This window comes from Ornithorhynchus anatinus, chromosome 4 (assembly GCF_004115215.2).
Source record: "Ornithorhynchus anatinus isolate Pmale09 chromosome 4, mOrnAna1.pri.v4, whole genome shotgun sequence".
In the NCBI taxonomy this organism is placed as follows: Eukaryota; Metazoa; Chordata; class Mammalia; order Monotremata; family Ornithorhynchidae; genus Ornithorhynchus; species Ornithorhynchus anatinus.
The window spans coordinates 75,083,767-75,106,670 of NC_041731.1; the positions used below are offsets into that span (position 1 = coordinate 75,083,767).

Here is a 22,904-nt window from a genome sequence, read left to right on the forward strand (position 1 = left end):
ACTGATGATGACGATGATGATGACAAAATGGGAGGAAAGATGGTGACTTCCTTTGACTTGCATCTACCCCAAAGCGTAGTACAGTGCTTGGCACATAGTAAGTGCTTAACAAATACCACAATTATTATTATTACTCCATCTACCTCAGTGTTTATTAGTGCCTGGCATATAGTAAGGGCTTAACAAATACCATAAAAATAGAACAGGAAAGTTGGAAGTGGCAGTGTCGTTAGCCACCACAGACATTTCCCCAGTCACTTTTATCAAGATGGCCCTTGTGTGGTAGGCCTGTTGCCATTCATTTTGGATCTGGTCATCTTAAATGCCCCCACATGCAATGTCCAGAGTGTTTCTGTCATACGAAAATTAGGTCTGGGCCTGGGGCAAAGTTTGCCTGGCATCTGCTTCTTTGTTTTCCATACACAAAAGTCACATATATTAACAATGTCCTTATCCCCCATCATTAAAGGGCACCACACAGCTTTAGCAAGCAGGAAACTACTGCAGTGCACATGCTGTCCAGCTGGCAACAAAAGGCATCTTCAACAATGTCCACCACTCCTACATAGTGTCTGATGAAGAACATTTTTCATAGCCAAAACATACATTTCCTTCCTCTAATTTCAGCATTTAGCAAACATTCAAGTGGGATAGTGAAGTTGGGGATTATGAAACTACAATAAAATAATCTTTAAGTCACTTAGACTAACACCACTGCCCGACTAATAGTTCTTCTATTTACGTATGACTGACGAAGACGGATTCTTATGAATTTGGGTAAAAATACAAGAAAAGCAAAAATCTAAGATTAAAGCAGACATATTTTTTTCAAAAATTAAAGGGTGGTTTCTGCTACCAGACACTACCAAGTAAATAGAACCAGACTGACTTTAGCATCGGGGAGACAAATAAGACAGGTATGAAAAATGTGTCCAGCTGTAAGAAAATCTACTTGCGATAGTTTTATAAACTGTTGATAGACATAAGCTAAAAGGTGCCATAAATATGATTGAAAATAGTATTAGGAGGGCTTAAAGTGTTCTTTTTTATGGTTGAGGAAACTGCACATAGTCAAGTTTTATCTGCAAATGAAATTTGTTTTATGTTAATTAGCTCCTATCCACTGTACTTTCAATGTTCACACATCTTTGAAAATCCATATCAGTACAGCAAAAATCACAGTTTTTCAGTATGGTGAAACTGAAAGGGTTCCAGAGTGCTTCCAGGCTATTGTAATAAGGTACTATTAGCTATTTTTATGTTGTGACTTTTCTTAAAAAATAGCATGGGATGGTTTGTCTCATCACAGAAAACTGAAGGGGATATTAAAGGAAAAAAAAAGGTCAAAACCATGATTTACTAGACTGTAGGTTCCTGAAGAGCAGAAATAGTATCATCCACGAATTCTACTGTACTGCATTTTCCCATACGCTTAGTATAGTGCTCTGCACACTGTTAAGCACTCGGTACCACTGTCTGACTTACATTCTCTTTTAACTAAAACAATTAAAGGCATCAGCTGAGTATGCAAAAACATCTAAAACACTTCCCACTTCTGGAGTGCAAAGAGATAACTCTCCTTAGGATGAAGTGATTAGTTGTGTCACCACAATTGTGAATAATGATCATTAAAAAAAGGAATGAGATGCTCCAGCCCAATCTTTAAATACATAATCTTTAAATTCTGTGACACTGCCGGACCCACAAGGCTGGCTTGTTGAAATGAACTTTATACCAGTAGCCTAGTTACAGTTGCCTACTGATGGAACTATAATTGATTAAAGAGTATGGGAACTCTTCTCTTCTGTGTAACTTCCACTTCTGGGCAGTTTTATTAAGTTCTTTTCTTCCCTCCCCCATATGCACATCATTACAGAATTCTAACAAGCGGAGGTAAAACTACATGGTCTCTATAATCATTTTAAATGCCACGCCATTTCATAACACTACAATGGCACATTTCCCTTATCATAGCATTCCTAAGTCGCTATGTCGCTATGTCTACAGTGACACAAACTGATACAACTCCCTGTTGTAAAGGAAAAATAATGCATTGAGTAATGCAGAAAAACTGACATTTTCGTGTAGGCTTAATAGGTCAAAATAAAAGTGTCAGTAAAATACTCAGAGGCAACTCTGAGTTTTATTGGGCATGACTTCATTACTACTTAAGGATACCAACAACATAACAACTTTACAACTTGGAGAACATAAGAGCCTAAGAAATATCATTTTGCGGTCAGAAAGCATTCCATCCTGCAAAACATTCTGTTTCCATCAGTGGCACCAACAGACAGCAAGATGGCTGCTTTTCTTGACATCCATCATACCAACTGACAACTCCCCTCTAATTACTAGACTACTAGGGACTACTCACCCATTAATTTATCCAAATCCATCTTAAACCTGCACGACCTCTTTCCTGAAACAAATTCTATACTTTTCCACCTGGTGTGTGAAAAGGAGTTTCCTTCTGTTTGTTTTGAACCAACCAGCTTCTAGATTCAGTTGGTGCCCACATTGTCCTAGCATTCTGGGATTTATTCCACACCCTTGAGTGTGCTTTGCTATATTCTACTTGGTTCATAAAACAGTTTATCCCACCTGTTGGTATCTCCGTCATGTTCTTCCTAAATCGTGACAACCTGAAAACAGCAACACTATTTTACATAGTGACAACTAGAGAGACTGCAAGTTGCTTGAGGCCAGGAAGTTTGTCTACCAATTCGATTGTATTGTATTCTCCTGACAGCTTAGTATGATGTTTTGCCATTCCAATAAATACCAATGATCAATTGATTGATAGTGTCAGAACTCATTCCTTTACTCTGTAGTCTCTTCCACTGCTGATAATCCTCAGCATTCCCTGGGCCTTTTTTGAGTATGGCCATATATTAAACTGATATTGTAAAGGGGACAGTTACCAAAGGCCCCAAGACGCTTTCTTAAATTGGACTCCAAGCTATCAGTCACACAATCGTGTACTTGCTATTTGGATTATTTTTCCCAAGGTGCATTACCTTGTACTTGGTCACACAGAAAATCGCCTCTAGGTTTTGGCCAAATCACTTAGCTTCCTGAGATCCTCTTTCTGATTATTCTCAATTGCATGGAGATATCACCTGCAAAGCTGAAGATTTCCTTTATGAAACAGCGTGGCCTAGTGGAAAGAGAACAGGCCTGGGAATCAGAGAATCCCGGCTCTCCCACTTGTCTCCTGTGTGACCTCTGGCAATTCATTTTATTTATCTATGCCACAATTTCATCTATAAAATGAGTATTAAATCCTACTCCCTTCTACTGCATTCATTCATTCATTCATTCATTCATTCATTCTTCAATAATATTATTGACTGCTTCTTGCATGTAGAGCTCTGTACTAAGTGCTTGGGAGAGTACAACACAACAATAAACAGACACCTTCTTTCCCTGCCCACAATGAGCTTAAAATCTAGAGTGGGTAGACAGACATCACTATAAATTACAAATATGTACATTAGTGCTGTGGGGCTGGGAGGGGGAAGGGATGAATAAAGGGAGCAAGTTGGGATGATGCAGAAGGGAATGGAAGAGGAAAGGGGGGATTACTCAGGGAAGAGCTCTTGAAAGAGATGTGTCCTCAATAAGGCTTTGAAGAATAGGAGAGTGGGAGACGCATGTGGGACAAGGACTGTGTCCAACCTGATTATCTTGTATCTACCCTGGCACTTAATACAGTGCTTGGCACACTGTGAGCACTTAACAAGTTCCAAACTTAAAAAAAAAAGGTACTAGCTCTGGTCCTTGAAGGACACCTCTTTACAATTCTCCATCCTGGGAAGCAAGGAGGAAAAGGTCCTGATTCCACACTGTGATGCAGAGGTGAGCCCCATTACTCCAGATTGAATCAGGAAGCCTCTCAAGGGCAATATGGGAACTGTAGCATGGAATGGCCCTCTTGAAGGATCATGCTTGGCTAGGACTGAAAGAATCCAGAAACTTTTTGAATCTCTAGGAAGTGCTGAGACAAGTTCCAAACACAATAAAAACAATCTTCAGACAGATCTACTTACCACTTTTGAACTTGGGCCATATGCTTCATAAAAATGAAGATAAAGCCCTTTGAAAACATTGCAATATGGGATTCAGAGTTTGACCTAGCATTACTCTTGTTGTCCCTGAGTCCTGCCCCACTGCAGATACAGAAAACTGAATTTCCTAGCCAGAGGAAGATACCCAATATCTCTTTAGAAATCAAAAACACTACCTAAATGATGGACAGAAATCCAAGATGGTAGGACATCATGGATGACCTGACATTAGCCTAAAGTCAGTGACAATCTGGTGATTAATCCTACAGAATTCCAACTGGTTGTCCTTTTTCTAATTCTCAAAAAGGCCTCAAGTCAGTTCTGTCTGGTCTCTTCTCTGGCTACCACTGCAGGTGGCAGTTCCCCAGGTACTTGATATGTTCCAAAGGTCATATTCTTGCCCTCTAGACTGTGAGCTCATAGTGGGGAGGAATGTGCCCATTTGTTGTTATACTGTATGCTCCCAAGCATTTAGTACTGAGCTTTGCAAACAGTAAGTGCTCCATTAATATGACTCAATGAATCAATTACCAAGAAATTGCCATAATATGACCCATAGCCTAGAAGAGGTTAAAAAAAACAAACACAAAGGGACATGGTGCTCTAAGTTCTGGGGGCAAGAATAATGTCCTTTCCTTCCTAAAACCCTAATCTAGCTCTCAGCAAATCAATCAAGCAGTCAATAGGATTTATTGAGCCCTTTTTGTATACAGAGCACTGTATTAAGTGTATGGGAGATATCAATCAATCATATTTATTGAGCACTGACTGTGTGCAGAGCACTGGACTACATGCTTGGGGAGTATGTAGACATGTTCCTTGCCTTCAGCAAGCTCAAAGAGTTGGTAGACACAATCTCTGCCCTCAAGGAGCATTTGATCTAATTGGGGAAGCCAACAATAAAATATATTACAGATGGGGAAACCAGAGTAGGAGGACATATGTGTGTGTGTTTGTGTGTGTGTGTGTATCTGGTGTGGGGCTAGAATATCAAAAGGCTTAAAAGAATACTTTAGTAGACTCCATAGTCCAGCCCTCTACACCCAGAAGCTGTCGTGTTCAATATTCTACACAGAGTAAGCACTCGAACCAATGACCTGCTCCAAGTTGGCCCTCATTCAATATAGTCAATAACGATGAATTCAGACCTCATTAAGGGTTCTCTTTGCAAGAGCTGAACCAGATGCCAAGTCAAGCAAGATCATCACGTCTAGTTTGGGTCTAAACTAACAGACTTCTTTCCCAAACACTTAGTTTCAGTGCTCTGCACCCAGTAAGTGCTCAATAAATACCATTGCTTAATCGATCTAAAAGCAAAGATAGGTTGTAGCAATACCCTGCCATCTATGTGGCTGTTCAACAAGATCTTGAAATTATAACGGCACTTGTATGTAAATATAAATGTATATATATGGTTTAGGTACTCCTTGATTTCCTCTTGCTTTACAGAGATGGAGAGATAGAAAGAGGAACTTGAACTCTTTCCACCAGGTAGCACGACCTAATGGAAAGAGTGCAGGCCTAGGTTTCTTAATCTGGCTCCGCCTACTTGCCTGCTATGTGAATTTAGGCAAGTCACTTAACTTCGCTGTGCTTCTGCTTCCTCATCTTTAAATGGGGATTAAATCCTACTACCTCCTCCTTAGGACAATTTTTGGCACACAGTAAGCACTTAGTAACCTTATTATCATAAGGAATACAATACAGTGCTCAGCACATAGTAAGCACTCAATAAATATGATTGAATATAATCTGCGTGTATACATCTATATATACAGTCACGTGCATACACAAACACACTTTTTATTTACCCTTATAAAGGATTTGGGGCAGAGCGTTCCTTTACTATTGTCTCCTCAGCAAATGAAATAGTTAAGAAAGGTTAAAACAAGGGATTACCACTTTTGTAAAAACTGTACCATGCTTTAGGATTGGCTTTAGGCAAATGGTGATTTTGGACAGACTACTAACACCTAGGTCCAGTCCTGATCAGGGCAGTGGTGCTGGGGGTAGGTTGCTAAAGGAGATCTATCTGCCGGCACAGCAGTTCTGCCCTTTAAAACATTCTGGTGAGTCTTCTAGCAGTTCTGCATGGGATTTCTCCCCTAATCCAGAGTTCCCCGTCCCCACCTACAAATCCGAAGCCCTTGGTTAAACACGCAGTGGTCCTCTAAATATTCAGGGCACTTGAGCTGTCCCTGAGTCTACACCTAGTTCAACGCCTAGAGTTCTAAGTTATTCCCTGAAGTACTAGTTACCAGTATCCTTCATATGCCTCCTCCCAGCTCCTTACCCTGACATACCCAACACCTCTCCTCCCACCCGCATCATACCTGTCTCCCTAACACTTCCACAGGAATTATCTCGGTTCTGGTTAAGAGTAAGGAACAGCAGCAGCATGAGCAGTTGAATAAAGAAATTGCTCCCACTGCTGCCTCTCCAGAATTTGTGCTTCAAGGAGCTGCTGGGCTCCCAAAAGAAATACAAACTCCCACGGGTTGATGATAGCAGACACAACAGGAAGAGCAGTTTTTCTTCTCACCTGCTCTCACTGCTGCCGCTCCAGAGATCTGCTGAGCTCCTCGAGTTTTGCCTCACCGAGAGCCCAGTAACAAGTACTCTGCAGCAGTCAGAGCTGCTGCTGCCATAAGAGCTGTATCCACTACGATAGGCTGAGGAACTTCTAGGGGCGCTACACGGTGGCTGATAATCTGTGGGTTAAAATAAAGAAAGGGAAGCAATGACAGATCCAGGCATCCCGATCGATCAATCAATCAACCAACGGTATTTGTCGAGTGCTACTAGGGGCAGAGCGCTGTATTAAGTGCTTGGGAGACCACAAAAGAGTTGGTTGAAACTATCATTGGCTTCAAGGAGCTTGTAAAATAAATAAAAAATACTGAAAGTACTTATCGAGACAAACTGCAAGTAAAATACCTCAATCCTATTCACGTCACAGGGTGGGTTTTTGAATGAACAGGGACCCTGATATACCCCGCTACTCAAGAACCCACCCAGTAACGTGAATAAGACAGACAATTATATAGAATTAATGTATTTATATGTACATATTAATTTACTCATTCAATCGTATTTAATGAGCACTTACTGTGTACATAGCCCTGTACTAAGGGCTTGGAAAGTACAATTCAGCAATAGTAAGACAATACCTGCCCACGACAGACTGACAGTCTAGATGGGGGAGACAGACATCAAAACAAGTAAACAGGAATCAAGAGCATCAACAAATTCACAATATATTTGTATACACACACATATAAAGAAGTTCACTCTATTTATATTTTAAATTGCTTATTTATAGCTTCATTTGAAAAGCAAAACTGCTCTCATTTGAGTCTGAATGCATTATTGATAATAAAAAAAAATTTCAATGAATGAGGTCCAGTTTTTTTCTTTCATTAATTTCTTTTCATAAACTCTGAAATGTAGTGAATGATTTTTATAGCCCTTAAAAAAGCTAATCGTTCAATCAGGGCAAACTCTGGGCTTTCCAACTTTATAAGGAGGCTAGTGACTGATAGAACAAGTAATAAAAATCCCAATTTCTGAACAGATGAAGAAAAAACTGAATTCCATCTGATGAAATTCCATTTGAAAAAATGCTACTCATGGAAAAGTTACAGATGTCTGCTAAGCTACTGAGGAGGTTCACGTCCAAATTATTTTCTTCTTATTCTCACTCTACAAATTCCAACATCATCCCTAGTCCATGTAACTATCTATTTATAATCCTGCCTGGATTTCACAGGCCCAGAGAAGCTTCTGTAGCTCTAGGGAAGAAAAAAGTCTCTGAGCCCTACTTTTTTTCTGTTTTGACAAGATAACTTTGTCAATGAAGATCATTTAGCTAAACCTTCTCCTATTGCGATGTGGTTGAGGTTTACGCATTGGCTCAATGAGTATGACAGTGTGTCTCACCTAATTCTTTAGCAGTCTCAGAAAAAGTCAATCTTTCTCCTTTACATTACAATTAGATTTTTTTCCAAACTAATTGTTTAAAACTAAAGCAGTGTAATTTGGAATACACTCAGTTCCGCCACAACACATGCCTTCACCTTGATTTTGGGTTTGAACATTATTGGGGAATTAGGGAACATTCTATAACGCAAGCCTATGCCGATACAGCGGGCTGCGGAGTGAGAAAAATTGGTTGCTGAGCACATGCATGCGGCGTAGGAGAAGGTGAATAAATACTACGGCATAAGTTTTCTTCACCAAGGGCTTTCACAAGACCACAAATCCCAATATGTAGAACTGGAAGTAAAAGGCAGTGGACTTGGCTGACACTTTGACTCTACCTCCAGTAAGCTGTGCGACAACTAAAATGACCCGATCAAATGACTGCTGATGGGAAACCTTTCCCCTCAAGACAAAGAGCAGCCTCTCCATGGGCGCAGCCTTTTTACCACAAATGAAGGTAGCTTCCTGATTAATTCTGCACTGTCAGTGGTAGATGAAGCTCCAGGAGCCCCCTATGCTTTCCAGAACTATATTTTGAAACATGAGAAAATGAGCCAATGAGATAGCACGAGCTGCCAGAGACAAAATCATATAGACATTGTAGGCAGGGAATGTGTCTATTTTTGTCTTGTTCTCCCCCAAGTGCTTAGTACAGTGTTCGGCACACAGTAAGTGCTCAATAAACACGACAATGACTGAACACCAACTCAAAAGGCATCGTCATAGTTCCAAACTGACAGAGTGAGAGAGGTGAGTCAGAGACTTTACCACTCACTTACTGCCTAATCTGGCCACATAATTTAATGTGTTTTATCTCTGTATCTTCACATGGAGAAGAGATCTGCTAAATATGAGCCTCATAGAATAGAAAAGAAAGGTAGACCTTGGAACTCCTTGGTTGAAAGAATGCTACAACCTGAAAGAGTTGGGTAGTGATATTCATTCTAATTCACACCCACAAACAGCAAACTGCAGAACAATTCAGCCAGTTGCCTCAGATCATTTTGCCCACTCGTGTTCGCAGCCCTACCATTGAATTTGAGACATTATCCCCGTGTCGCATGGTAATTCATGAAAAGGGGAATGAACTATCCAAAGGCCAGATAGCCTACCCTCTCTGGCCTAGGCTGACGACCTCCGTGAGGTGGGAACAGATATCGGCAAGAAGCCCCTGAACAACTCTGAGGAAGTTGAGAAGGATGTGGCAGTTTTAAACCAGGTCTACTGGCCTGGGTTAATAAAATTCTCCAAGTCTGCCCATTTCAAGAATCATCTAAGTCGTATGTTTCGCTGATATTTTTGACTGTTGAGTTTTAATTTTTGTCACTGTCCATGTGCTTATATTCTTAGTATGGGGCTCTCTCCTTCTCTACACAGGTCGAGAGCCCCTTGTGAACCAGGAATTATTTCTTAACTGATTTTTGTGTAATCACCCAGGATTTGAAAGAGCGTGCCACACACTGTAAGGTAGAAAATCATGCTAGTCATAATAGTAACAGCTTTAATTTACAAAGATTGTGCTCATTCGGCTTTATGTTTTGACTGTGTGGTTATGTCCCTGAGTTGGGGGTTTAAGACATGCCTCATCTTGGTCACAGAAAACATGCAAAATATGAGCAACCTGCACAGAGGAAAATCTTATGGAAACACAAGTAACCTTTCAAAATGACACCCTTCCATAGTAAGGAGAGGGTTCTACTATTTTCTTTAAGAAAAGGAACACATTTTAACGTTTGCCATTTCAGAACTTGCTGTATGGGTCCCCAAAGATAAACGTTCTTAATGGCCCTTCAGAAGAGAGTACGGAAACGTTTCTTCTTCACTATACACAGATTCCCTAATCTGTGTGAGCAATATCTTTTTTTAAAATATTGTTTACGAAAAGCACTCAATCTTAAATGGGACACTTGGCAGAGATACAGAGATTACACCACCAATTAAAAAGCACACATTGACAAAATATAAAAGCTAGCACGAATATTCTGTCAAAATCAAATCAAACCTTCGTATCCAAAATAGACACAACATACAAAAGATGTGTGCTGTTCTTTTCTGACATTACTGTGAAATTAATCCACGGAACTGTCAAAAAAAATGATTTCAAAGCCAGCTTAAAAGTTTCAGTTTCCGAAATCCACTTTTTGGGATGACAAGCTGTAAATTAAAATTATATTTAACAGCTTCAAAAAGTCTATTATAAGTCGGGGATCAAGTACGTATTTTACAAATTCTCCATATCCAACTTCACAAGTTTTCATAAAAATGTCACTAACGAGAAACTCATTTTACTCTACATATTCGCTGGCTATTTCTAAAGGTCAAACTTTCTGTGAAGAAAAAAATGGTTCTCACAACTTTTATAAGGGAATTAAATGAAAGAAATCACAAATTAGCTGTAGTCACAGAAATCCCTGCTAGGGACATGATTAAAAGACAATATAAAAACCCAACAGAGAAAATGACAAGTCTGCACTATGGAAACACTAAGCACTATTATTATTATTGACATGGTAAATCTCCTCACACAATAAATTTTTTTTTTAACTAAAAGAACAATTCAAAAATTTTGGGGACATGTAAACTAGATTTTTAAAAAAAGCTTTCAAATGTTTAAAGAAAACCTGAATAAACAGTCATATATGGTACCATGAACAATGCAACCTGAAAAAAATCAAAGAGTACATTTGGAGAGCATATAGCTACATAAGATTGTTACCAAGATACCATGCTTCAGAAAATTAAAAGGTCCTTTTATTTCATAAATAAGTGAAATTTCTGAGAGATAAAAGTACTAGTTAGCTTTCCAATGATTAACTCAAGATTTCTAGCCAAAAATAACTTCAGACCCTAAACCATAAAACTGTCAGTTTCTTCTGCTTGGCGATAAAATATACAAAAAATAACATTAGCTGCCATTCTTTCCTACAAATGAAATAACTAACTTTTCCTAAAATATATTCCATCTAACCATATTCTTTGTAGAGACCTATTTCTTTCACAACTCATAAACCAGTTTCCGAACACTTAAAGAACCTCTTTTCCAAGGATAACAATAATTTAGTTAACACAACTCACATCTATCAGATTTTAAAATAATTCTGCATAAGAAAAAAGTCTCCTTCGTCCTCCCTATGCTGCAAATAAGATTTCCCAGATTCACATTCACAGAATTAAATCAAACATATAGAAGAATATGTTTGCCAACTAATGAGTACTTAGGGAGATTAGAAAAAGACTAAGTGTTCAAACAGTTAAAAACTGCATATCATTTATGCCCTTTACCCTCCAGATCTCATTTGCAAAGAATATAAGAATCTTTTATTTAAGTAGTCTTTCTACATTAACACCGAGCATTTCAACCACCATGCATGGTCCAATGCATCACACACAGAATAAAATGGTTTTAAATTGTTTAGGTAAAGCACAGAGTTCCTGAAAAATGCCTTAACCTTTTGCCAGGAATATGTCACAGTTAGATCTTGCATTTCTCTCAAAATTACACCACAACTTCATTTAATTCCACTCAACACATTACGAGTTTCTTCACAGAAATGGAATGGCAGTAGTCTCCTTGACAGCAAACAATAAACAGTAAATTATTACTTTACAATATGTGTTCCTCCTTCCCCGTCCCATACCACCCTCATTCCAAAAAAATAAATATTAGAAAGAAAGGTAGTGAAATTTCACAGCTGGCAAGCCTTTCCACTCAGAATGCATACATTCCTAACTCTGTTCTGTTCCAGACACTGAAGGATTAGACCCTAACTAGGGAAAACACGGGGAAACAGTAATAAACAGTGAAGAGTAATCCACAGAAATCGTGATCTCAGTCAGATTTTGCTTTAGTATCCCATAATTAATGGATGTGTTGTGCATTCTCTCAGCTTTCAAACCTCAGTAAAACAGATTTTCTTCCCCATCCGCAACCCCCAAAAAAGTTTATTTTTAAATTTAAAATTGGGCAATGCCATTCCTACTCCTAGAGAAAATCCGGTAGCGCACGACAAACTACAGGCAATACTGCTCAAATTTCAAGTTTATGAGTGAGATTTTGTTGGTTTTGTCTAAAATATCTTATTTCGCAGTTGTCTGGAAAAAAAAAAATAAATGAAACCCTATTCAATAAGAATTTCTCATGTCACAATAGATTTTACCATACCTTGGCCACCTTCTGCTCTGATAGAGAGTTTTCAAGGGTGAGATTGCTTAGATGGTTAAACTAAGAGTAAAAACTGCCTAGGGTTAGGTCTATTTGAAACCATTCATATGCATACCTCAAGTGCCAGTTATATAGATTTGGCCTTTTTTTTTAATTTGCTGGATATGTTGTTAAAGATGGATTCCAACTAATCACTAATATCCCTTTCTTATTTTCAGTCAGTGGTTGAAAAAGTATTTGAGGGATGAAATTTCAAGTATGTGGTATCAAAACACATATATATTCTTACTCTAATGTCAATGTGTAAGTCAGGTTCTTTGAAACCATTATATTTACAATAAGATCCTAAGCTACTGCCTCCAAGATGTTAAATTTCTTTATCTTTGGAAAATACTAACCTTTTATTCAAAGGATAAAATAATGAACCCAAATTTACCTGATATCCCCATTGGCTTTGGAGTAAAACTGTGCATTTTCAAGGAATTAAAACCTGAGCAAGACGTTTATTCCATATTTGAGAAGATAGTATAATTCCGATTAAATCATTACAGAAATCCTACTACTGCCATGTTTCAAAATGATTTCACACAAATGGAATATCTAATACATTACTGCAAGCTCGTTTTGGGCAGGGAACGTGACTACCAATTCTACTGTATTGTGTTCCCTCAAGTGCTTAGTACAATGCTCTGCACACAGTAACATTACATAACATTAACATTACATAAATGGTTTACAATTTTCACTTGTTTGCTTTAACATGATCTAACCAGAGCTCCAGTGAAAATTTCCTTTCTTCTGTAACACTTCAAGACATTTCAGAACTATACCCCTTAAATATGTATGTCAAATATTTTCACTGTATTTTCAAGCAACTTATTAAAACAACTGAGGGGAAAACGTAGAAGTGAGAAATATCAAAAAATGTAGCATTTCATCTGTCGAAATCTACTGATCTATTGATTAATATGTAATATTGCAGGACTCTCTTTAATTAGGACCAAAGAATTTCTGGAACTTTTAGGTAGCAAATCAACTGTTGGGTTTAGAGTGTTTTGCTATCAAAACTAAGTGTGATTCTCCTTCATTCAAACATAAATGTGCTAAAATCACCACATACTTTGTTCTACTGCTTTAGAAATCATATTTCATTTAACATTAACATTACTGTTTTCCAGCACTTAATAGCATTTCACATATGATGGCATCACACAGTAGATAGAAGGAGTAATTCATTGTATAATTCTCTCTCATTACTTTTCAATACATGAAGCAGAATTGTATTGCAATTAAAATCAGAGCTAGTGATAGGGTGTCAATTCTCAAAAATTAGATATGTAGAAAGGCCAATTTGAATATGTGAATAATCAAGAAAAATGTGCAGAGGGTGAAGAGTTTACATTTGCAGAGCACGTTTGAGTGGTAAAGATAAGTTGACACAAACACAGATACACCGCACAAATAAAAACAAGCCATCAAATGTATAACCTATTTACACTGAATTCAAATTTACAGAATTGGTCTATAATTTTCTAATTATTCATGAATAGGATCCCAAACTTGTAAATTAAGAAGCTTGTGTGAGGCCAAATCATATTTTGGTTGATGATTCGGTCCTTAACACCAGCAGAACATCCACATGTAAAAATATAAAACACCCCTATCAAGTCCTGAGCATTACGATTACGAATGACTCTGACATATCGATGACCAAAGCTACAAAGATTTCTGAATAACTACCTAAGGAATATGATTTTTCCATTAAATCTGAACAGGAAAAATGCAGCATAGGTGGATAGCAGCAGACTTAAAAGAAGAGCAAGCACTCAGTCTTATTAAAAGAGGAAAGATACCTTGAGCAGATGTAATTTTGGATGATGTATAACCGCTCTACCTTTCATCAATAAACTGTAAATATCTTACAAAGAAATAATTCTCCTTTTGTCAACTGTGGAGTTAAACAATTGAGTATATAAATTATTGTTAGATTTTCTAAAAGCATGTCCCACAATCTATTTCTAGCACATCAATTACTTAGATACCACAAGTGGTTGTACTATGTTGCTTAGTAAAATATGTCGTACGGCAAACATCAAAACCAGAAGTACAAGACTGGCAAATAACATCACATTTTAGTGACGCAGAAAATCTATTACCCTGGGGACAACGTCTTAAGTCACTGAATGTAGCATTCAAAACAGGTTCAATATTAGTTCTACCTAAGTTTTGTGATGGGAAAACTACAATACTTTCAGCCTATTATAGAGGTATATTTTGCCACAGTGATCTCAAACGCAGATAGTGCTAGCTACCAGTGTAGTCTTTCATTTCCATAGAAAGCAATACTGACCATATATTTAAAAAAAATTACAAAATTATGCAACCATCTATTTCAAAAGGTAAAATTATGCAACCATCTATTTTCTAAAAATTTATATATGCCTTTCAAACTCACAGATGTGATAAATTTTCTCAAAATAGAGAGGGCAAAGTGCTTTGAGCATCTACGGATCATTTTAATAAGGACACCTACGGACTCGGAAATACGCCTATGTACGTAGGTATCCAAAATGATTTAAACATATTGTTTCAAACGTATTCAGATGTTTACATTGTTAGATCACCCCTCGTTTTAGAGCTCCACTACTGTCAACTGCCAAAAAAAGTACACAAATCAAAATATGTTACCTTTGTTCAAACAATACCGCTGTTCATTATATATCAGAAACTGTCATACTTAATCTCTCAGAAACGTAGGTACTGGTAGATTCTTGGAGCAGAGGTGTTTTGGAATGGTTTGAGGCAAAACTGAAGGATATTTTTTAAGTAAAGCTAAAGGGCAACAGAATATAAGTGCAATTGATGTGTTTTTGCTTCATCTTCCACTAAATTCCTTTCTTCGATATGCCACTTTAGTGAACAAATAGAGCTCACATTAAAAGAATAGCTGCAGCTCTAAACTTGAACTTGGTCTTTTATTTTTCGTAAACCATTACTGTTTTCCCCTCTGCTTTGAGAGAGGAGCCAACAGACCAACAAGGCATTAGAACAAAATAAGTCTTAAGCAAGCTCATAGACTGAAACTGGTGCTTGAAAACCTACAATATAAACCAACTCTTGGCAAAACAAACCCTTTTATGCTGCTAGTGTGAAATATAAATACCTTAAGGACCTATAAATCTTCCTGAATAGAGATCAATGATTCTGATTTAAATATTCAAGCTCCATGATTCTAAATAAAGCAGGTGGGATTGCGCGAAACAATTCTAAACGCAAAATACATGCAGAATGAATTTTCACTTTAGCAACACATCTTGTAAAACAGAAGAATGCAGAGTTTAATTTTATACTGTGCACAAGAATATTTTCAATATATGTCAATTCTTTTAATACTACTTAAAACTCGACTGTCCAGCATCCAATAGCCACGTTCAATCACTGTGCAGATGTGTTTATGGAAATAAAGCTGCTTCACCATACTGAATTTGGGGTTAAAAAATAAATGTTCCAGAAGAAAGAATAGGACTCAAACCCCTCTGAGGATTGACATTAAGAGAGTTGCTACTGAATTCTCAACCAGAAAATTGGGTGGGGCACCCGCTACAGGGTGGAGTGTCTCCCCTTAAGGAAGGAAAAAATGGCCTAAGTTGATTTGGTCTTTGAAAGTTCTCTCTACTTGCCAACTTCTGAAGTCGCCCTGACGTCAACATCACCAAAGTCTCTTGCTCCACTCAGACTTTACTGGAGAAAGTCTGCGAGACATGTGTGAAGGAGTCCAGCAGGAGATGGAAAGGTAATAAAGTTAATGGGATTTTAAAAACTATAAAATAAATAAGTAAAAATCCATCATCTAACAGATTTGGGAGGGAGGGCCCTTGGTTAAAAATATTTTTGCCCTAGTTATTAATTCTTGCAATAAAAAAGTGTCAAGTTAATTATGCATATTTTTTAAATACCTGAGGCATTTTACATTTTTCTTCCTTCTGAAATGGTAAATGATTTGTATCACCATTTTTTCGGTAGGGGAGTGTTTCTTATGGGATTTCTCAACAACCAGTATAGCATTCCTTTATTCAAATATAGTCAGTGAACCACCGATACAAATAAGCTTAGTTAATTAATCCTGTTCGACGCAAAACAAATTGGGGAAAGGGGGAATCATCCAACTCATATGCTCCCCGTTTCGCCCCCAAGAGTTCCCCAAATGGTTTAAATTACTGCAACCTGAAATGCACCAGCTATCACAAAAGAGCAATCAGAGAAATCCCGTAGAGCTCAGCAGGAAAGATTTTTAATAACAGATTGAGAAAACAAGAATAAAAATAACCGCATCAACAGGGCATTTCTTCCTCAACCCACAAGCCCATTTTTACATGATATTTTTATAAAAATGAGGCATTTTGGCCACTGAAACACATCCAGATTATTATTAAAATTTAGAAGCTACCAATTACGAATGTCTGTTCTTTTAGAGCAAAGTTTGGCATTACGTCAGTCGATTTACAGAAAAGAGAGAGCGCGGGTGAAAAGACACAGAGGAGAGATGCAAGCCAGGGAAAAGAAACACTGAGAGGCAGGGGAGAGGGGGAGAGAAAGAGATAGTTTCCTGCTTGAATGAATAAACTAAACCACAAGGAAGGTGTCCAGCCACTTGTAAACCATTTATTGAAAGTTTTTAAAGAGGCAGTAACATTTAAAAATTTTAAATTCATAATAAAGGCATGTGGGGAAGATCATTTTTATCTGAGATTTCTTTATTTTAATGGAACATAAATTAGGAAGTTCATTATTTTTCAACTTCGGTCTCATAATCTTATATATCACTGACCAAGTCTGCATGTCTATTGATGAGGGGCAGAGATTCTGGGCATAGATAGTTGCATCTGAGATTTGTGCTCCAGCAAGCAAAGATTAGAAAGATGAGTAGTCTGTGCCCAGAGATGGCCAGGGACTGTACTGTACACAACTCTTTGCATCTAACATGACAAGACCCATAAATTCTCATTCAGCTACATTTTTTTGATAAAATCAATTAAGGGCTATGTAATTAGCAAAGAAATCCCATCAACTACACCTGGTTGCTAAAAGACATCCTGTTTTCTGTGATGCTGCAATGCACGATTAGGGGGTAGGACAGTACCAACCAACTAACTTGTGATAAAAACCCGAAGAGTTAACAGAAGAGTTAACAGCATACCAAAAGCCGCTGTATACACTATAGTACCTCTCTGTGTTAATGAAAGTTTACAGCATTTACCATTAATAGAATCACCATATTTTTTGCCTTTCTTTTAAACTTACAGGATAAAACCTTTAGGTAAAATTGTGAATGTCAAACTTGTTTTTTTTTAAATTAACAAAAACAATGTTTTTCAATTCTATTATATCTTTGTCTAAGAAATTCATTTAAAGAGTGTGAGAGATCTACTTTCTGGGTTGAGTTTTGAGTTGTCAAAATCCCAAGCAGCTTTGGGATATAAGGAGGCATCCAGACAGAAGGGGCATGGCAACTCCTTAAACCACGACACTGTCCTATTAAGAGAAGTATTTGCCTTCTTTTAAGATGAGTGGAAAGGGCACACCTTTATTTACTTCACGCAGAGTCAAAAATAATCAAGACCACAACTAGACCTTTTGTTAATTAATTTCTTCAAATTTAAGACTGACATTTATAAGGAGAATTAAAAAGTATATAAAGCTTAATATTAATCTCCAATAGCAAGCATAATTGAGATAGCAAGAATGGGAAAAAAAAACTGTATTGCCCACTTACTTCACCAAGTTTTACCAGGAGACAAACACACCCGCTTAGCCAGTTTTATCAACTTGATTTTGAGTTGTGAGGTGTAGTATTTGGGAGAGAAATGTCTAAATTTATAGTTTCCTAACCCTGCCAAAAACAGATCCAGACTACCACACTAGTTGTCCTGCAGAAACTAAATTAAGCAAGACAAACATCAATTGGAAAGTTGTCAGTCTACTGAATGAATGGCTTTATTCTACGCAGCTAAAGAATATCTTAATCAAAATATATCACAGCTTAGAGCCAGAACATTTATGTCAAGTTCATCTCTAATCTGAACGAGTGCTTAACAAGACAACTGATGATGCCTTTCTTTTGAGCCTTCTGAACGGACTCCCGTTTCCAACCTGCTTAGTCAAAAATGGTTAGTGATCACTTTTATAAGTTTCGGGAATTAATCCTACTCCCAAAAATCTTTACTGGAATTGCAGTGTGAGCACGGGTATTGATGTGAGTTTACAATGAAAATTACTGCAACAAAATGTTGATGGAAAGTTTAAGTCACCTAGATAGAGTAATCCTAATTTCAAAGTTGGACTGAAGAGAAAAATATACCCATTTATCTGTTTTCCTTCTATCTTTTAAAACTTCCTCTCAATTCAATGAAAGGAGAAAGCAGAAGATTTTCTGAAAATTCTTCATGCAACTTTCTGATTTTTTTAATCAAAACCTGTGGTCAGTAAACATTTTGGACTGTCTTTTCGTGGACAAAGCGAAATGGAGTACAATTGAAATAAAACCTGAAAAGTGTTTTTGCATGGATGCATTCATTTCTTCCTAGGAGAATTTTTATCATGTCATCTTATTCTATAAACTCATAATCGTAAGGGAGAGCACACTCCTATAGATCATACAGTAATGTTGTGTGACATGAAAATATCATGATACTAAAAGCATAGCATAAAAGTGCATTATTCCTGAGGATTTACAAACTAATATGGAATTCTATTTTCCGATTCATATAGAGAAAAACCTATGAATTCATTGAAAAAGCGTTCCTAGAAGTTTCACTAAATCTTAACTAATCCATAAGCATTATGAGCTCCAAAGGAATCTCAAATCTCCCAGCTGTGGATGACATTTTATTTCCTTCCTTTTTTTTTTGTTACCCTAAAAACATTTTTATCAGGGGACCATTTTTTCAAATAGTCTTCCGAGTTCCTTAAGACTCTAAAAAGTGAAAGATCACGGCAAAAACTTTATTGGGAATTCATGACTCAGTCCCCACCAATCTAACTTTGAGGGTCGTTCTCACTGAATGGGTAGGCATGGGTATGTATGAATACAGTCACATACAGAATTTTCATTCACACCATTCTAAGCTGCGCTCTTCAGTCACAAGGAAAAACTTTGTGTAGTCTGGATCCCAAATGCCTGATATTTGGGACGGCAAATCATAATCTTTGTGTGATTTGACTATTTCCCCCCCTCAGATTTGGTTTTCACATAAGACTACACAGAAACAGTCCTATGACTTCAGCATCCTCGTAGCTCTGGATCGTTACTGGATCTTAACATTTTTAAATGAGGGGGATCTTTAAAAAGCATAATTCTAGAAAAAGGAGACCAATAAGCTCCTGAGAAGAAGATGTGTACAACTAGTTAGGATTAACCACGTCATGAGCAAACTTTCACTTACTGGTATTAAAAAAAAAAGTTTCAAAATGTTAGTATCATTTCCAGACAGTGTTGTCAGCATCACAACTTACAGGAAACACTTCATCTTATCATACCAGGCCTGAATTTATTCGTGATTCTAGTACACTTAATTTAAAAAACTCAATATTATGAAATTGCTATGGTTTTGTATGGCCAAGGTGGAAAAAGCTTTCTAGCCACATGACTGTGTTGAGAATTTTGTCAACAGTGATCTTAGTTCATAAACACCACAGCAACTTTTATTTTCAACGCGACCATGTCGAGAGCTACCTCAACATTATTTTCCTTGGTGGTCATTGTATTTTCAATCCTAGAACTCCTTCTACGAGGGTAGAAATTTTCAATTTTTCCAAAAACTAACAGGAAAAGTAATATGACGCCATCAGAATCTATAGGTTTCAACTGCAGAGTTGAGAGACTCTGCCGAACAGTTAGGAGTTTCCTGACTTTTTTTTCTTTCCTTGTGCTGAATATTATGAAGGTTAAAACCTGTGGTTGTTAATTCTTTGAATTCTGTCCTAGGCCCTATCTGGAAATGCCCCTTGTGCCTACTGTACCCTTCTGACCTCTTCCTCTTAATACCAGGTTCCTTCACAAAAGTTTAACAAATCTGTTAACTTTACTCCTTGATTTTTCCAGTGAGCCTTCCCTCACTAACACGTATTCCAAATTCTCCCAAAGCGGCGGCTTTTTTTCCCATCTTTTTTCAAATGGAGAAGAAAAGAAAAATAATCACTGCTTTGACTCATCATTTAGCTTCCTAATTTTCAGCATCGAACTCTCCTAGTATCCGCGCAATCGAATCAGGCATTTGGGAGATAAAGTGTTAGGCTTCGCATTACTCAGAAGTCAAAGATTCATTCCCAAATTTCAAAATACAAACTGCTCTAGTGCCTATGACACTGCCTCCAAGCTCAATTTCAAACAGGTATCCCCAAATGAGCTTTTCTCCCCCAACCCACCCAAAAACTGTACCTTTCAAACAGTTTTCACTACAGTTCTGAACCCTTCCTTGACCCAACCCTTGGTACTTTTGGGGTCCTACAAGCTATGGGGATATTTGGAGAGTCAGTGTTATCTGCCATGGCCTTTGAAAGGGTCTCTTCCTAAGGGCTACACAGGAGCTCAGTGAACACCAGCAGAGATCAGACAGAAAGCCCAGATCCTGCCCTCCTGTCCAGACCACCCCTGGCACACTTAAATGCAAACTAGCCTTTAATAATTAGCTACAATTTCCCCCCATACCCCCTGCACACATTCACCTCACCACCACCACCCCCCCAATCTGGAGGATGCCTCCCCTCTCCTTGCACTCTCATTCATTCTCTTCCCTCCTCAAAATCCCTGTGTCACACAAGTTAGAGAAGTCAAAAGCCGACCGCACAAAGTTACCCCACATGGTAGCCAAATATCAGGAAACGAGAGGGCCGGTTTCAAAATAATAATATTAAGAGAATTTGCAAAAAAAAATTGTCTTGAAGTTGGGCAAGAAAAGTTGGATGTCTTTTCAGCCATGATGGCTTTGGAAAGACAAAAATATCAGGTCACATTTCCCATCTGGATGACCATGAAAGGGACCTGACTCCACTTCCCTATCTGTCTATCCTCTGTCCCCCAACATCCCTCCCCTTTAAAAAAAAAAAAGGAGTTTTCCCCAACTTACTACTCTTCATGATGGTCTCTAGCTTGTGCCCTTCTTGTCATGTCTCTCATAAAACTTGCAGCAGCAGCAGCAGCAGCAGGAGCAGCAGGAGCAGCAGCAGCAGCAGGAGCAGCAGCCTGGACTGCAGCAGCTTCTCGGTTGCAACCTCCTCCTGCTCTTCTACTTTGCCCGTTGGAAGGGAATTAAAATCAGAAAGAAAAAGAAAGAGACAGACAGGGAGAGGAGGGGGTGGGAGGAGAGGGAGTTGGGGTTGGGTGGGTGGGAGGGGGGGGAGAAGAAAGAACACCAGCCCTGAAAACTTCTTTTTTTGGCAAAAGGGGGGGGTTTGTTTTCCCTCCTCCTCGGCGGCTGAACTTGACCCTCCTGACTCCAGGGGCTACTGCAGTTTGAAGTCGCCAATTTCCAGGGCTCCCATGCCTTTGACCCACACACACACACACACACACACACAAAAAGGGGGGGGGGGGAGAGAAAAAGAAAGAAAACACACATGCAAAAAAAAAAAAAATTGCATGTGAAACCCGAGAAGCCTCCGCTTTCCTTTCTGCCTCTTTTAGCAAAGAAAAGTCACTTTTTTAAAAAAAAAAAAAATTCCCAATGCTCCTCTCCCTCGCTCACCCCCCTTGCACACTCATTCGCAGCCGCGCGTGCGGACACATCCACATATGCCCGGGCGTGCACACGCAGGGTGTTTAGCACAGCAACACTTAGCGTGCGCAATTTTCTTCTTCTTGCAAGCAGGGCGACGGAGAAGCTAGAAACTGAGTGTGGGTCCCCTCCCTCCCTCCCAGGGCACAGACATGCCCTGCTTTGGGGTTTTTTTTTCCCCCTCCTCCTGCTCTCCCAACCCCCACCCTGCACCCCATGCCCCCCCCAGGACCATCCCCCACCTCCCCCTTACCTGTTGATTAATCGGCAATAATAACCTCAGCAGCTCGGAAGATGGAGGAGCGCTAGCCTGAGCCATGAACCGTCTCCTGTTGTTTGCAGAGTTGATCTTGGATGATTTTGGGGAGGGGGGGGGGGAGAGGAAAAAAAGAGGTTTTTTTTCCCTGCCCCCCCCCACCCCCCTCCTCCCCGCTTTTAAAGCGAGAGAAAGGAAATAGATCTAGGATGTGCCTGGTTTGGGGGGGTGGCTATTTTTTTTTTAACCCCCCCCCCCCGGAAAAAAAAAAAAAGGCAGAAAAGGGAAAAGCCAAGGGCTGGTGGAAGAGCAGGCACCCAGAGAGAGCAGGGCTTGAGATGGCAGGGAGATCAGTTCTTTATCAGAAATGTTATCGCTTGTCAGGACCTCAGTCTCCGAGCATTACGTCAGTTGCAAGACACCAACACTATTAATATCAAAGGAGGCTTCGCAGAGGCAAAGCGCCACCCCAGACTGAGCGCCCTTAAAGAGACAGTACCGCCCTCCCCCTCCTCCTCCTCCTCCTGCTGCTGCTGCTGCAGCTGCTGCAGCTCCCGCTGCAGCTCCTGCAACGGCTGCTGCAGCTCCCGCTGCAGCCCCTGCAACCGCACACGCGCTGCAGCGCTGCCTCCTCCAAAAAGGGGGCCAAGGCGGCCTGGGTG

General features: G+C 38.9%; 1 protein-coding gene across 1 annotated transcript in view; it reads right to left on the reverse strand.

The window, feature by feature from the left end:
- Nucleotides 1-22,665, reverse strand: part of TRPS1 (transcriptional repressor GATA binding 1) — a 270,531-nt gene extending 247,866 nt beyond the window's left edge. The window contains exons 1-2 of the mRNA XM_029063476.2: nt 22,240-22,665; nt 21,339-21,497 (exon numbers count right to left, since the gene is read on the reverse strand). The gene's annotated coding sequence lies outside the window, so the exon portion shown is untranslated. The remainder of the gene's footprint in view (nt 1-21,338; nt 21,498-22,239) is intronic.
- Nucleotides 22,666-22,904: the final 239 nt, after the last annotated feature.